The sequence below is a fragment of the Nerophis lumbriciformis genome, linkage group LG34 (genome assembly GCF_033978685.3).
Source record: "Nerophis lumbriciformis linkage group LG34, RoL_Nlum_v2.1, whole genome shotgun sequence".
NCBI lineage: Eukaryota > Metazoa > Chordata > Actinopteri > Syngnathiformes > Syngnathidae > Nerophis > Nerophis lumbriciformis.
The window spans coordinates 1,330,457-1,346,538 of record NC_084581.2 but is presented as its reverse complement, the minus strand read 5'-3'; positions in this window follow the sequence as shown (position 1 = coordinate 1,346,538).

Below are 16,082 nucleotides of genomic sequence, written 5' to 3'. Positions count from 1 at the left end.
CTGAGTCCGCTTTCCCACGATATAAACAGTGTGCCTGCCCAAACACATTATAACTGTAGAATGATCAAGGGCGAGTTCTTGGTTTCTTATGTGGGTTTATTGTTAGGCAGTTTCATTAACCTCCTCCCAGCGCGGTAACAACACACAACAACAGCAGTCATGTTTTTGTCTACCATAAAGCAGTTCGTCTGCTGTAAACAGCAATGTTGTGACACTCTTAAACAGGACAATACTGCCATCTATAATATCAATAACATATATGGCTTTTAGAGAGTGCAGTGCACAACTGCGCACACAACAAGGAGACGAAGCAGAAGAACGAGGAAGATACAGCCATGGCAACGCCGACGACGAGTAAGATGAAGAAATACGCTTTGTTGCATCTTTCCTGCCTGAGTCCGGCGATTAGTTGCAAATCTTGCTTTATTGATTGCTTGCACACAGCCAATCCAACACAAAACAAACTAGTCCCCGCCCGCACTCACGCTACCGCTCCCTCTCTTCTCTCGCCCACACACTCACTGACGTCACTCACCTCACATGCTCACCTATTAAAGGGCCACACACACACATACGCTACTCTCATAACAGCTTGTAAGTTCCAAGCCGCAGCTGCGATTGGACCTGGATAGCCTCCGGGAAGAAGTAGTGGACTACCAAGTGCTTGGCACTGAAGATCTTCCTCAGGAAGCAAAGATTGACCGGTTTTGAGCCATGCTAGGGAGAGATGGAAGATTCCAGACTCTAATGTATTTGATGAAAGCACTTTTGTGCGTGCCACACATCAATGCATCATCAGAGAGGGTGTTCAGCATGGTTAGAAAAATAGTGACAGAGAATAGAACAAGGATGGACAATTCAACCCTTAACTCAACAATGAGTAGATGAGTGTTATGTGTGTGTATATGTGTAAATAAATGAACACTGAAATTCAAGTATTTATTTTATTTATATATACATATATATATAATAAAATAAATATATATATATATATATATAGCTAGAGTTCACTGAAAGTCAAGTATTTCTTAGATATATATATATATATATATATATATATATATATATATATATATATATATATATATATATATATATGTATATATATATGAAATACTTGACTTGGTGAATTCTAGCTGTAAATATACTCCTCCCCTCTTAACCACGCCCCTAACCACGCCCCCACCCAACCACGCCCCCCGACCACGCCCACCCCTCCCCCCACCTCCCATAATCGGAGGTCTCAAGGTTGGCAAGTATGCAAGTGGGCCGGACTGGTAAAATCACGGCACGATAACTTAAAAATAAAGACAACTTCAGATTGGCAATTGATTAAAACTGGATAAATGAATTTGAATGAACAATTCTAATGTACTGTATTGCGCAGCACATCATAATTGAACCATTTTTTATTTATTTTTTACAGGTTATGTCTATATCACAGTAGAATACTTCTCATTTTCGACTGTTATGTCTACTATATTGAGTGTAAAGGTGACTACATGGGTGTTATTTCATGTCAAAGGGGCTTTCATACTATTTAAAACTGGTCTTTAAAAAAAACAGTTGTTTTAAAGCTCCATTTATGAAAATATTAGATTTATAAAGAATTCCTAGTTCACAGGGTTAGGATTTGGAACCAGCCATAAATGAGGGCCGACTCTGTAGGTGAAAAAACAGTGTGAACTGTGATCTTGAATTGCCCTATTGTGCTCTTTTTTTCCATTTTCCAAACATTCAAACTGTTTTCTTAATAATGTGCTTTTGCTTGAAATATTCTCCCAACTTAATCTATCGTTTTGTCAACATTGTTCTCGTAAAAATACAACTACAACCTTGTATCTGTCATATTTAATTTTTTCCCTCATATTATGAATTTATTCCTCTAAAACTAAAAATGTTTTCCTGTAAAATTACAACTTTTGCCTCTAATATGGACTAAATTCTCCCAATATTCTTATTTTATTTTTGCTGTTGTTTTCTTGTATTTTAAGAATAGAAAAGAATTAAAAGGGCCACAAATGGACACCCTTAGACGAGAAAGAGCAGTGCAAGCTGCTTGCTTCTTGTCTCCAGACCGACCAGCACGACCGGCTGGTCTACGCCTTATCTGCCGCCAGCTGGTCTGACGGGAACTTCCTTTGGCTTACCTGACGTCTGGCAGGTGACACAGCGAGGGTGCGGCCTCTCTCCTCTCGCTGGCTGTAAAGGTAAAGGTAAAGGAAAGGTAAAAGACAAGTTTGTTGCCAACAAATAATGTTATTACACTTCCTCTTGGTTTATCGCTACAGCATTATTCAACATATTGGCAAATATTTAAACTACAGTTTGTAAATAGAGAATTCTGTGTCAAGAAGTTGAGAAGTTGCAGAGTGGACAGAATAGCAATGATGTCATGGCATTGCCTCAAAGCGTCCAATCACATTGCAGATGTTTCTCATGTACCTGGAAGTAAAAAAAAAAATCCACCAATTTAACCGAGGAAAAACTTTTGAGTGACCTGATTTTAATTCATTGTTAGGAACTTTGAGGTGCAGTTGAAACATAAACCTCACGGACTACAAAGTATTAGTTCCTGGTAATAGAAATTCCTGGAAATGTTCAGTTCAGTTCAGTTTCAGTTAATTTGGAACATGCATACGATAAAATGTAATGCATCACACAATTCCAGTTGTTTCATTACAGCACATCCGAAAAGGAGTAGGAAGAAGCACAGCTTATTTAATCCTACCCCTTTTCATACCATAGCAATTTTATCCAATTTCCTTGCTCTCTGTAACAGAACAGTGAACAACTAAATAATAAATAAATAGTATACAATCGTAAGTAAACAAATAATAAATACATAAATAATCATTAGCTGTGTCCCAATTCAGGGTCTGCATCCTTTGAAGGCCGCTTACGTCACAACGCTGCGCGAAGGCTGTCCCAATTCATTCAAATTCGAAGTCTCCTCCAAATGCAGCCGACGAATGCGCCCTCCTTTTCCCTGTATTCGGAGGATGCACCGCGACTATCCATCGTGGCCTCCCATATCCCAAGATGCTTTGCGCGCCTTTGTTCATCTAGGATCTTTTTGACGATGGCGGCAAATACAAGCAGCTGCAGCGAATACACTTTCAAATGTAAGTATCCTCCACAGGCTAGACTGTGCCATTTAACAACGAGTGACGCATCCTTAGGAGGTGGCTCGGAAGGTCCAGCCTTCTGAGGCTGTGTAGGCCGGTCCTGCGAAGGATGCAGACCCTGAATTGGGACACAGCTTTTGTCTCATTAAGAAACAATTTTTTGAACAGTCTCTTAAACTGAATCATATCGGCGCTGTGTTTGATTTCTTTGGTTAATCCGTTCCATAATTGAATTCCACAAACTGATATACTAAAGGTTTTAAGTGTTGTACGAGCATACAAATGTTTTAAATTAGATTTTCCTCTAAGGTTATTTTTCTCCTCTTTTGTTTGTTTGCAAATGCACCAAATCTTTGAATTTCAATAATTGTGATTCAATAAATAAATATGTTCTCTATATCTAACATTATGTATTATTTTAATTTAATTGATCTTTTTTGTAACACAGTTAGTGAATGAAGTTCACATTTGTAGTTGTTTCTCCATATTTCTACACAATAACTCAGATATGGTAACACGAGTGAGCAGTAGAGAATAGGTAGTGATTTTTGGTCTAGAACATATTTTGCTTTATTCATTATTGATGTGTTTCTTGCTACTTTATGTTGTATATTTTTACATGAGATTTCCAATTCAATGTTGGTGGGAAAAATAATTATGTTATGCCGTGATTTAATAAGCAGTGTTCCAATAAACATTGAATTGGTTTTGTTGGGCATTTTGTCAACTCTTTGGTGTACACCTGCATCATGAGCAAAACAAGCTAGTATTTGAACATGCTAACATTCACTTGCTAAGCGCAACAACACATTTGACTGAGGCATATACATGCAAAATTAGCTAAAAAGAAAGCATGCTAACGGTTTGTATGCTAACAGTTTGCATGCATAAAATAGAATATTTGTCTTTAGGATCTTTATACCTGCAAAATTGACTAACAAGCTAAAATTCTAACAGTAGCATGCTAGCCCGCTACCAGTTAACATGCTAACAGCACGTGTCAAGCAACCAAATTTGTGACTCTAAGGTGTATACCAGCAAAAATCTGCTAAAAAGCTAGCATGCTAAAAGTTAACATCCGCCAAGTAACAATAGCAACAATTAGCTAAAAAGCTAGCTTGCGATAACGCTAACAGTTAACATGCTAACAGTCAACATCCGTCAAGTATCCAAATATTTGACTCTGAGGTGTATATACCAGCAAATATTAGCTAAAAAGCTAGCATGTAAACACACTGCCAGCTAAAATGCTAACAGTTAACATGCTAACAGTCAACATCCATCAAATATCAAAATATTTGCTTAGCAGAAATTGACTAACAGTATCAAGCAGCATTTAGATTTAGGAATGGTTTCAATCGGTTGAGAAATGTGGGAGTAGTAAGTTTTTATTTTAATATAGAAAAGTGTTGTGGAAAATGGAGAAAACTGGGATTTCTTCGGACATTAAAAAAAATGAATAAGTGGAATGTGTTGCTTGTGGAATGGTTGAAATCGGTCGAGAAATGTGGGCGATGTAATTGAAAGAGAAAAGTGTGGAACGAGTCGTATTGAAAAGTGAGAATTGGAAATTGTTAGTTTGAATGTCCAGGACATACTTGCCAACCCTCCCGATTTTCCCGGGAGACTCCCGAATTTCAGTGCCCCTCCCGAAAATCTCCCGGGGCAACCATTCTCCCGAATTTCTCCCGATTTCCACCCGGACAACTATATTGGGGGCGTGCCTTAAAGGCACTGCCTTTAGCGTCCTCTCTCACCTGAAAAGGAGACTACTATATGTCTCTGTTATCCATAGGTTTATCTATAACCCATAAAGTAGGCAGGCACGGAGCTATTTCTCAGCGTGTGTTTATTCCAGCCGGCACGTTAATACACTGACACGTACGATGAGGTGGCGACTTGTCCAGGGTGTACCCCGCCTACCGCCCGATTGTAGCTGAGATAGGCTCCAGCGCCCCCCGCGACCCCAAAGGGAATAAGCGGTAGAAAATGGATGGATGGATGGACGTACGCAGCATCCGGATTCCCATCATGCATTGCTTTAAAACTACGACAAGTAGTAATGTCCAAAAACATAACAGAGACGAAGCAGAAGAACGAAGAAGAGACATGGCGATGACGAGTCAGAAGAAGTACGCTTGCAAGTTCCAAAATGATTGGAAAAAATAATTTCAGTTCATCCAGGACAGCTCGAAGGGGAAGGGGTACGATGCCTGCACATTTTGTAGATCAGACTTTTATGTGTGTGTATATGTGTGTAAATAAATGAACACTGAAATTCAAGTATTTTTTAAATATTTATATATATAATAAAATAAATATGTATATATATATATATATATAGCTAGAATTCACTGAAAGTCAAGTATTTATATATATATATATATATATATATATATATATATATATATATATATATATATATATATATATATATATATATATATATATATATATATATAAAATACTTGACTTTCAGTGAATTCTAGCTATAAATATACTCCTCCCCCCTTAACCCCGGCCCCGCCCACCTCAAAGCCCCCCCCCCAATCTCCCAAATTCGGAGGTCTCAAGGTTGGCAAGTATGGTCCAGGATGAGTGGAATGTGTCAATGGTGGAATGTTTGAAGTAGTTGAGAAATGTAGGAAATTGTCCATTTATATTGATTGTGAAAAATGTCTTGGAAAATGTGGAATTCCATGAAATGTTAGAATTTTTTTGGGAAAAAAAAAGCTAGCACGTGTGTCATGAACAGAGGTGGGTAGAGTAGCCAGAAATTGTACTCAAGTAAGAGTACTGTTACTTTAGAGATTTATTACTCAAGTAAAAGTAAGGAGTAGTCACCCAAATATTTACTTGAGTAAAAGTAAAAAGTATGTTGTGAAAAAACTACTCAAGTACTGAGTAACTGATGAGTAACATACACACTCATATCATATATATATATATATATATATATACACATATATATATATATATATATATATATATATATATACACATATACATTGATATATACAGTATATAATTTATATTTATTTATTTTGATGTTAAAGGTGTTTTAATGAATATACATGCATGTTTAACATATAGATTCCTTTCTTTCATGAAGACAAGAATATAAGTTGGTGTATTACCTGATTCCGATGACTTGCGTTGATTGTAATCAGACAGTAGTGCTGATAACGTCCACGTTTTCAAATGGAGGAGAAGAAAAGTTCCTCCTTTCTGTCTAATACCACATGAAAGTGGTGGGTTTTTGGCATCTTATTTGTCCAGCTTCCATATTCGTTTTTATACACTTTACAAGAAATATATTGGCTGCAAACTCCGTAGCTTGCTAGCTTGTTTGCGCTGGCTTTCGGAGACTCTTGTTTTGAAAGCGCAAGCGCGATGGAGCGGCACTTTTATTGTGAAGACAGGAACGTCCTCATGTGCGGTCAGTCTTTAGGCTTTTGACGGGATGTACGGTTGAAATAAAAAAATATCTTTTTTCCTTCACACTTTTGATTGATTGACTGAAACTTTTATTAGTAGATTGCACAGTACAGTACATATTCCGTACAATTGACCACTAAATGGTAACACCCCAATAAGTTTCAACTTGTTTAAGTCAGGTCATGTGACCGCCTGGCTCTGTTTGATTGGTCCAACGTCACCAGTGACTGCATCTGATTGGTGGAACGAAGTAAAACGTCACCAGTAAGGCAGGCACTTTGAAGGTCTGTCTGACAAACCAAAACAAACAAAGCGTGCATTAACAGATCGATAAAAATTAGTAGCGAGTAGCGAGCTGAATGTAGATAAAAGTAGCGGAGTAAAAGTAGCGTTCCTTCTCTATAAATATACTTAAGTAAAAGTAAAAGTATGTTGCATTAAAACTACTCTTAGAAGTACAATTTATCCCAAAAGTTACTCAAGTAGATGTAACGGAGTAAATGTAGCGCGTTACTACCCACCTCTGGTCATGAATGAGTTGAAGCGTTTCAGAGTGCAATGGTAGTAGGGGGAGAAAGCGAATGACAAACAGGACGGAACAATAAGAATTAGAATAGTGTGTGATTTACACAATTAAATAGGCTATGACTAGCTCCACCTTTTACTGCTTTGTTGTCAGGAAGCCAGGATAAAGGACACACTGACACAAATTAAGACATGAGAGCGTGTCTCGTTCCACCCTTTGTACACATTGAAAGACACTTTGCTGGTTTTCTACAGTTGAGTAAATAAAGGATCACTGAGGGAACACAAAACATAAGAAGTTGCTGAGCATGAGAATTTCTGGTATTGGACCTCAACAGGGCAGCACGGTGGCAGAGGGGGTTAGTGCATGTGTCTCACAATTTGAAAGTCCTGGGTGGAGTTTGTATGTTCTCCCCGTGACTGCATGGGTTCCGTCCGGGTACTCCGGCTTCCTCCAAAGACGTGCACCTGGGGATAGGTTGATTGGCAACACCAAATTGGCCTTAGTGTGTGAATGTTGTCTGTCTATCTGTGTTGGGCCTGTGATGAGGTGGCGACTTGTCCAGGGTGTACCCCGTCTTCCGCCCGAATGCAGTTGAGATAGGCTCCAGCACCCCCAGGCGATCCCGAGAGGGACACGCGGTAGAAAAATGGATGGATTGACCTCAACAGGCGTACCTAATTAAGCGGTGACACATCACACACTATCTTAAACAACTACTTTCTGTCCATCATGGCCATAAAGCCTGCAACACAGCAGCAGTTGTGTAAAGAATGGCTTCTATGACGTCTCCCAACGAACTAGACTGAACCTATTAGCCAGTGTGAGTGTGTGTGTCATTTGGATGGGCCAAACTCTGGTATCAGGTATCCCAGCATGCTTTGTGTCACAAATTTATCTGCTTTCAGATTCAAATCCAAACTGAAGCCAAGTTCCAGCTGTCATCCTGCACGCACCATGAAGAACAAACACATTTGTAACAAAAAGCCATGACTCATTACTTCCTGTAGCAACATGGATTAACGCAACGCGGCTGCAAGGCATCGTGTGAAGACGACTGCATGTTAATGCTTTAACCTTTTGTACGTGCAAATAATGGAGTAGACATGATCTCTTCATAAAACCTTTAAGTGAACATTCATGTTTAAAGTACATTGTCCATCGTCACATCACACTTCCAAGTTTGCTGCTTCAGTTAATCTCAGATTTTTACATTTTTTAAAGCACATCCTTCATACTTTTGGCCTAAATTAAGCATGTTTTGCAAATAAATATCAATACAACAACATTGGTCACTAAATGAGACCAAACCAATCAAAACACGCTGTTCAGTATCGTGGCATCTGATTGGCTCAGTCTCAGGCGGCATTCTAGTATTTGATTAAACAAGTGTAAAGGTGACTATGTGGGTGTTAGTTCATGTCTAGAGGGTTCTCATAATGTTACAACATGTATTTAGAAGGTCATAAAACATTGTTGTTTTTTTTATTGCTGTAGCAATGAAAACATTACATTTATAATTCATTCCTACTTTTCAAATGTACCGGGGTCAAAGCCAAACCAATAAAAATGATAAGAGATGACAATAAAATGCTAGCAAGCGTAAAAAGAAGCCAACTGCTGTTGCCAGTAAAATGTAAAAACAACAACAGAAGCTTCAGCTATCATTGCTATTGATTTTGAAATAATGAATTACAAATCATTAATTGCAACTTTCTGTTGTTGTTGCTCTTATGTCAGACTAAGAACACTACGGATTTTGGTAGACAACCTCTCTCAGTAGCCGTAACCACTTGTTACTGGATAATGAGGTAAGAACTCTATTAGTTTTAAAACAGGGGTGTCCAAACTGTTGCTTCTGCTATTTTTCAATGGCCAATTGACAAAAAAAAAAGTTTAATAAATGAGTAATGTAACGAAAAGGTTGAAATATCTTCCGGTTCCGGTTCACCGTGCGTGACTGCTCGCTGACTGCTCGCTGTTTCGAAAAAGCTAAGTATCGTTCTATTTGTGTGCTTTTAAATTGTTCTGCAGCTTTCTTTATTACTTTCTCAACATATTTAGTAGTACTATTTAACTTGCAAATCACCCGATCTCTGTCTCTCCACCCCTCCCGCAGCTAGCTAGCAGCTAGCTGCTAAGCTAACGAAGCTAGCGCGGAGAAAGGCGTCGCCGGGCGCCGGTCAGAAGGAGTCTACTCCTGCACACCGTGACCAGGACTTCTCGGAAGACAGCAGGAACTTCACTCGGTGACAGAAAACACCGTGAGTATGGCTTCCTGCGCGTCTTGCACCTTACTCACGGAGAGGCTGGCTCTGCTAGAGGGCCGTGTCCGCCAGTTAGAGCAGAGTAATCTCGTAACTTTAGATGTTGCGGACACATCTGCTAGCGTTAGCTGTAGCGAGCTAACTAGCCCAGCCTGTAGCAGTCCTAAGCGGCCTACAAGCTACGGTGTACCGGTTGAGACGCATAATAGATTTAGCTCTTTAGCTAGTCCTACACCCCAGTCTACCGGGCACCACACCTTAGTCATAGGGGACTCCATCACCCGAAACATAAAGCTTAGCAAACCAGCCACAATTAAGTGCATCCCGGGGGCCCGAGCACCTGACATAGAGGCTAATCTTAGGGAGCTAACTCGCAACAGGCCTAGTAAACACGTACGACAGGCTAATCGCACCACTAGTTATGCGAATATAGTTGTACACGTTGGCTCCAATGACACTAGAATGAGACAGTCAGAGATTACAAAGAGAAACATAGCCAGGACTTGTGATCTCGCTAGAAAGATGTCCAGGCATCGAGTAATTGTCTCTGGCCCCCTGCCTGCGAGAGGCAATGATGAGAGATATAGCAGATTAGTCTCGCTTAACAAGTGGCTGGCTAGCTTCTGTAGACAACAGGGACTAACGTTTATTGATAATTGGCCCTCTTTCTGGGGCAAACCAGGCTTGCTGATGAGGGACGGCCTTCACCCTAACCAGGAAGGCGCCATCATCCTGTCTAAGAATATAGACTACTGTTTAAGTCACATTTGACTAACTACACTAGAGCAAGCCCGGTCACAGGCAATTACAGAGCCTGCTAGTCCGGGTGAGGAGTCAGTTAAGCTAGAACTAGCCAGCGCCAGGCTGGATAATTCCTGTACGCATAGCAATTTTCTTAGAATAACACACAACTCACATAATGTGTTTTCTGTTGTGAATGTGTCCGGGGTAGATATGCATTCTACTGAGGTGGCAAATCATGATGCGTTCAGTCGATCGCAGCATCAAGCAAACAATCTGAAAATTCCCGTCGTATCAATTCCTAGATATGGTCGAAACTATTTAAAGTGCACTACGTATAATAAACGCAACATTATTAATATTTCTACTACGGATAATTTAAACAAAAACTCGTCAAAACAGCCCAATACTTATAATATGGGCTTTTTAAACATAAGTTCATTGTCTCCCAAAACGTTATTAGTTAATGAGGTCATTAGAGACAACAATCTTAACGTCATTGGTCTTAGCGAAACCTGGCTCAAACCAGACGAATTTTTTGCGCTAAATGAGGCATCTCCTCCTAACTATACGAATGCGCATATTGCCCGTCCCCTTAAAAGGGGTGGGGGGGTCGCACTAATATACAATGAAAACTTTAACCTTACCCCTAACCTAAATAATAAATACAAATCGTTTGAGGTGCTTACTATGAGGTCTGTCGCACCGCTGCCTCTCGATATGGCTGTTATCTACCGCCCCCCAGGGCCCTACTCGGACTTTATTAATGAATTCTCAGAGTTCGTTGCTGATCTAGTGACGCACGCAGACAATATAATCATAATGGGGGACTTTAATATCCATATGAATACCCCATCGGACCCTCAGTGCGTGGCGCTCCAGACTATAATTGATAGCTGTGGTCTTACACAAATAATAAATGAACCTACGCATCGCAACGGCAATACGATAGATCTAGTGCTGGTCAGGGGTGTCACCACCTCCAAAGTTATGGTACTCCCGTATACTAAAGTAATGTCCGATCATTACCTTATAAAATTCGAAGTTCTGACTCATTGTCAACAAACTAATAATAATAATAACTGCTATAGCAGCCCCAACATTAATGCCGCCACAACGATGACTCTTGCTGACCTACTGCCTTCGGTAATGGCACCATTCCCAAATTATGTCGGCTCTATTGATAACCTCACTAACAACTTTGACAATGCCCTGCGCAAAACCATTGATAGTATAGCACCGCTAAAACAAAAAAGGGCCCCTAAAAGGCGCACCCCATGGTTTACAGAGGAAACCAGAGCTCATAAATTATCATGTAGAAAGTTGGAACGCAAATGGCGCGCGACCAAGCTTGAGGTTTTCTATCAAGCATGGAGTGATAGTTTAATATCGTATAAACGCATGCTTACCTTAGCTAAAGCTAAATATTACTCAAATCTCATCCGCCTCAACAAAAACGACCCTAAATTTTTGTTTAGTACAGTAGCATCGCTAACCCAACAAGGGACTCCTCCCAATAGCTCCACCCACTCGGCAGATGACTTTATGAATTTCTTTAATAAGAAAATTGAACTCATTAGAAAGGAGATTAAAAACAACGCATCCCAGCTACAACTGGGTTCTATGAACACAGATACAACTGTATCTACGACGGATACTGCAATACAAAATAGTCTCTCTCTTTTTGATGAAATAACATTAGAGGAACTATTACAGCGTGTAAGTGGGATAAAACAAACAACATGTTTACTTGACCCACTTCCTGGGAAACTTATCAAGGAGCTTTTTGTATTATTAGGTCCATCAGTGCTAAATATTATAAACTTATCACTTTCCTCTGGCACTGTTCCCCTAGCATTCAAGAAAGCGGTTATTCATCCTCTGCTCAAAAGACCTAACCTTGATCCTGACCTCATGGTAAACTACCGACCGGTGTCCCACCTTCCCTTTATTTCGAAAATCCTCGAAAAAATTGTCGCACAGCAGCTAAATGAACACTTAGTGTCTAACAATCTCTGTGAACCTTTTCAATCCGGTTTCAGGGCAAATCACTCTACGGAGACAGCCCTCGCAAAAATGACTAATGATCTACTGCTAACGATGGATTCTGATGCGTCATCTATGTTGCTGCTTCTTGATCTTAGCGCTGCTTTCGATACCGTCGATCATAATATTTTATTAGAGCGTATCAAAACACGTATTGGTATGTCAGACTTAGCTTTGTCGTGGTTTAACTCTTATCTTACTGACAGGATGCAATGCGTCTCCCATAATAATGTGACCTCGGATTATGTTAAGGTAACGTGCGGAGTTCCTCAGGGTTCGGTTCTTGGCCCTGCACTCTTTAGTATTTACATGCTGCCGCTAGGCGACATCATACGCAAATACGGTGTTAGCTTTCATTGTTATGCTGATGACACCCAACTCTACATGCCCCTAAAGCTGACCAACACGCCGGATTGTAGTCAGCTGGAGGCGTGTCTTAATGAAATTAAACAATGGATGTCCGCTAACTTCTTGCAACTCAACGCCAAGAAAACGGAAATGCTGATTATCGGTCCTGCTAAACACCGACATTTATTTAATAATACCACCTTAACATTTGACAACCAAACAATTACACAAGGCGAATCAGTAAAGAATCTGGGTATTATCTTCGACCCAACTCTCTCGTTTGAATCACACATTAAGAGTGTTACTAAAACGGCCTTCTTTCATCTCCGTAATATCGCTAAAATTCGTTCTATTTTATCCACTAGCGACGCTGAGATCATTATTCATGCGTTCGTTACGTCTCGTCTCGACTACTGTAACGTATTATTTTCGGGTCTCCCTATGTCTAGCATTAAAAAATTACAGTTGGTACAAAATGCGGCTGCTAGACTTTTGACAAGAACAAGAAAGTTTGATCATATTACGCCTATACTGGCTCACCTGCACTGGCTTCCTGTGCACTTAAGAAGTGACTTTAAGGTTTTACTACTTACGTATAAAATACTACACGGTCTAGCTCCGTCCTATCTTGTCGATTGCATTGTACCATATGTCCCGGCAAGAAATCTGCGTTCAAAGAACTCCGGCTTATTAGTGATTCCCAGAGCCCAAAAAAAGTCTGCGGGCTATAGAGCGTTTTCTATTCGGGCTCCAGTACTATGGAATGCCCTCCCGGTAACAATTAGAGATGCTACCTCAGTAGAAGCATTTAAGTCCCATCTTAAAACTCATTTGTATACTCTAGCCTTTAAATAGCCCCCCTGTTAGACCAGTTGATCTGCCGTTTCTTTTCTTTTCTCCTCTGCTCCCCTTTTCCTTGAGGGGGGGGGCACAGGTCCGGTGGCCATGGATGAAGTGCTGGCTGTCCAGAGTCGGGACCCGGGGTGGACCGCTCGCCTGTGCATCGGCTGGGAACATCTCTGCGCTGCTGACCCGTCTCCGCTCGGGATGGTGTCCTGCTGGCCCCACTATGGACTGGACTCTTACTACTATTATGTTGGATCCACTATGGACTGGACTCTCACAATATTATGTCAGACCCACTCGACATCCATTGCTTTCGGTCTCCCCTAGAGGGGGGGGGGTTACCCACATATGCGGTCCTCTCCAAGGTTTCTCATAGTCATTCACATCGACGTCCCACTGGGGTGAGTTTTTCCTTGCCCGTATGTGGGCTTTGTACCGAGGATGTCGTTGTGGCTTGTGCAGCCCTTTGAGACACTTGTGATTTAGGGCTATATAAATAAACATTGATTGATTGATTGATTGATATAGACACTAATAACACAAAGCTGACATGCAGGCAATTGTTTTCTCAAAACATTTTATTGTATTGGTTTTGTAAGTGAACAATATCAAAATTGCCAACACATACTTAGATTTTTCAGTGTGCAGCCCTTAGTGGAAAAAGTTTCAAGTCATTTACAAAAGGTAAACATGGTAGGCTATAGGCTACTGGGAGCTGGCAGCTACCCAACAGCTAAGCACACAATTGCTTTTATTCTGTCTTGGACTTCTTCCCAAAAGGGCAAAAAAGTGGTGGTCAACCAAGCCTAGGTGGCTGTTGTGCAGCAACCTGCGCGCAAACTTTGCAAGGGGTTTAGATCTTCCAGCAAAAATAAGATACGAGCACACAATCTAACTTTGCAATAGAATAGATCTATTTACTTTCCCCAAACAAGATTTGTCTTGTGATATCAAGTGTGACCCGTTGGTGGAGTTCTCAGACTTATCACCCTATCTTGTTCTCTGATGTCACTCTACACGACAAAACAGATGAGAACTTGGAAAAGCATGGTCTACAACTTATTTGTGTGTGGCTGGGTCAAGGAAATTGGTATCAAGACTCTCCGGGATAAATATGGATAATTTTTTGCTCGGGTAAGGTTGCATTTCATAATTTAACTTAGCTTTTTGCAAGAACACGTCCAACAAACTAGCACCTGACAGCTTGACACCCGTGATATCCATTTAACAAATATAACAATTACTAAATATTTAATTTTTGTTCTGTTGTCATATGTACTCTGACACATTTGTGTACAAAATAAACAAGAGGGGAGATGTAGAAGTACCTTTCCTGATAAAGTATCATTGACTTTGGCTTTCTGGTTTCTTAAAAATTAAAATACAAACAATGTTAGGATAATACTTCAATGGGAAATGCTAAACAAGTAAAGTATATTAAAAATATATCAAACAAACCTTTAACGGGGTGGTCACTGCAAACTCGTGCCTTGACTTTGCTCCCTTGTACTCAAGTGCTTGCCACTTTTGTCGTTATCTTTGGTAAAATCTTGCAGGGCATTTTGCTTTGAGAAAAGCTAAAAGGCGCCTAGTACCCATTGAGAACAGCCACTGCTCCACCACCACCAGTTAATAATGAGCTGGTGGTGGACGTGACGCCATTAAATCCAAGTAATAGCACACAAGCTAGACATACATAAAAAGTGCCCTTAATTGAACAATATTAAAACAGCGCATTTGTCAATATAAAAAAGTATTAAATAATTATAGGCGCATATTACTTACACATTCAAAGACTCCAAGGCAGAAGCGTATTAGAAAGCATCCAGTAACAAAGGTGTCCGCATCATTCCACTTACTATGTCATGAGGTTAATTTAAATTCTTGTGGTCCCGAGGTGTCTTCAAAAACCACTCCACTTCCACTTAAAGACAGCATATATCCATTCCAAACAATAGGTCAGTGTTTTTCCTACCTACTATTATTCTGTGTTTGACTTATTTCACTTGATCAAATGCTTCCTAATATTTCACACCACAAAATAATAGAAGTATGTATGATTCCTGCTGGTATCGTATCAGACCAGTATCGGCCATAATTCAAGGTCTTATATCAGTATTGTATCAGAAGTGAAAAAATTGCATCTGGACAGCCCTATTAATGCGGGTCTTCCAAGTGTTAGGAGGACCACCACTACCACTAAAAATCCCTACCCAATAATCAACACGCTTCTCAGACCCGAGCAGACGTCACACATCCATGACTTGCAGGCAAGATTCAGCAGCAGTGGGAAGCAGGTGATACAGAAGAGAATTGAAAATGGAAAGAAGTTTCATGGGCGGTGAAGATAAGGTCGAAAGTAGAACTTAATAGGAGTTAAATGAGCGTAATTATTGGTCCACACCTCTGCCTAAAGACGGCCTCACGTGGACATTAAGTATCATTCACACTCAGGGTCCATGTGGAAGCCCTGAGGTGCAGCCCCACTTCAGTGTTGTTCCCGGCTGTTTCGCACCTCTGAGGTGGTAGCAGAGGGAAGGGGGAGGGTTATTATCCTGTCAGGGGCCGTAATGCTTCTCGCCGTGAAAATCACACCCTTGTGCTTGTTTTAGAGTCTTCGGGAGCGTCGGTTTCAAACACTTGTGCGACTCAGGGGGCCGCAGATGGCGTGGGAGTGGACGGAAAACACAACAGGGAAGAAAACCAGTAAAAACACTTGGAGAGGGTCTTTGGCACATAGTT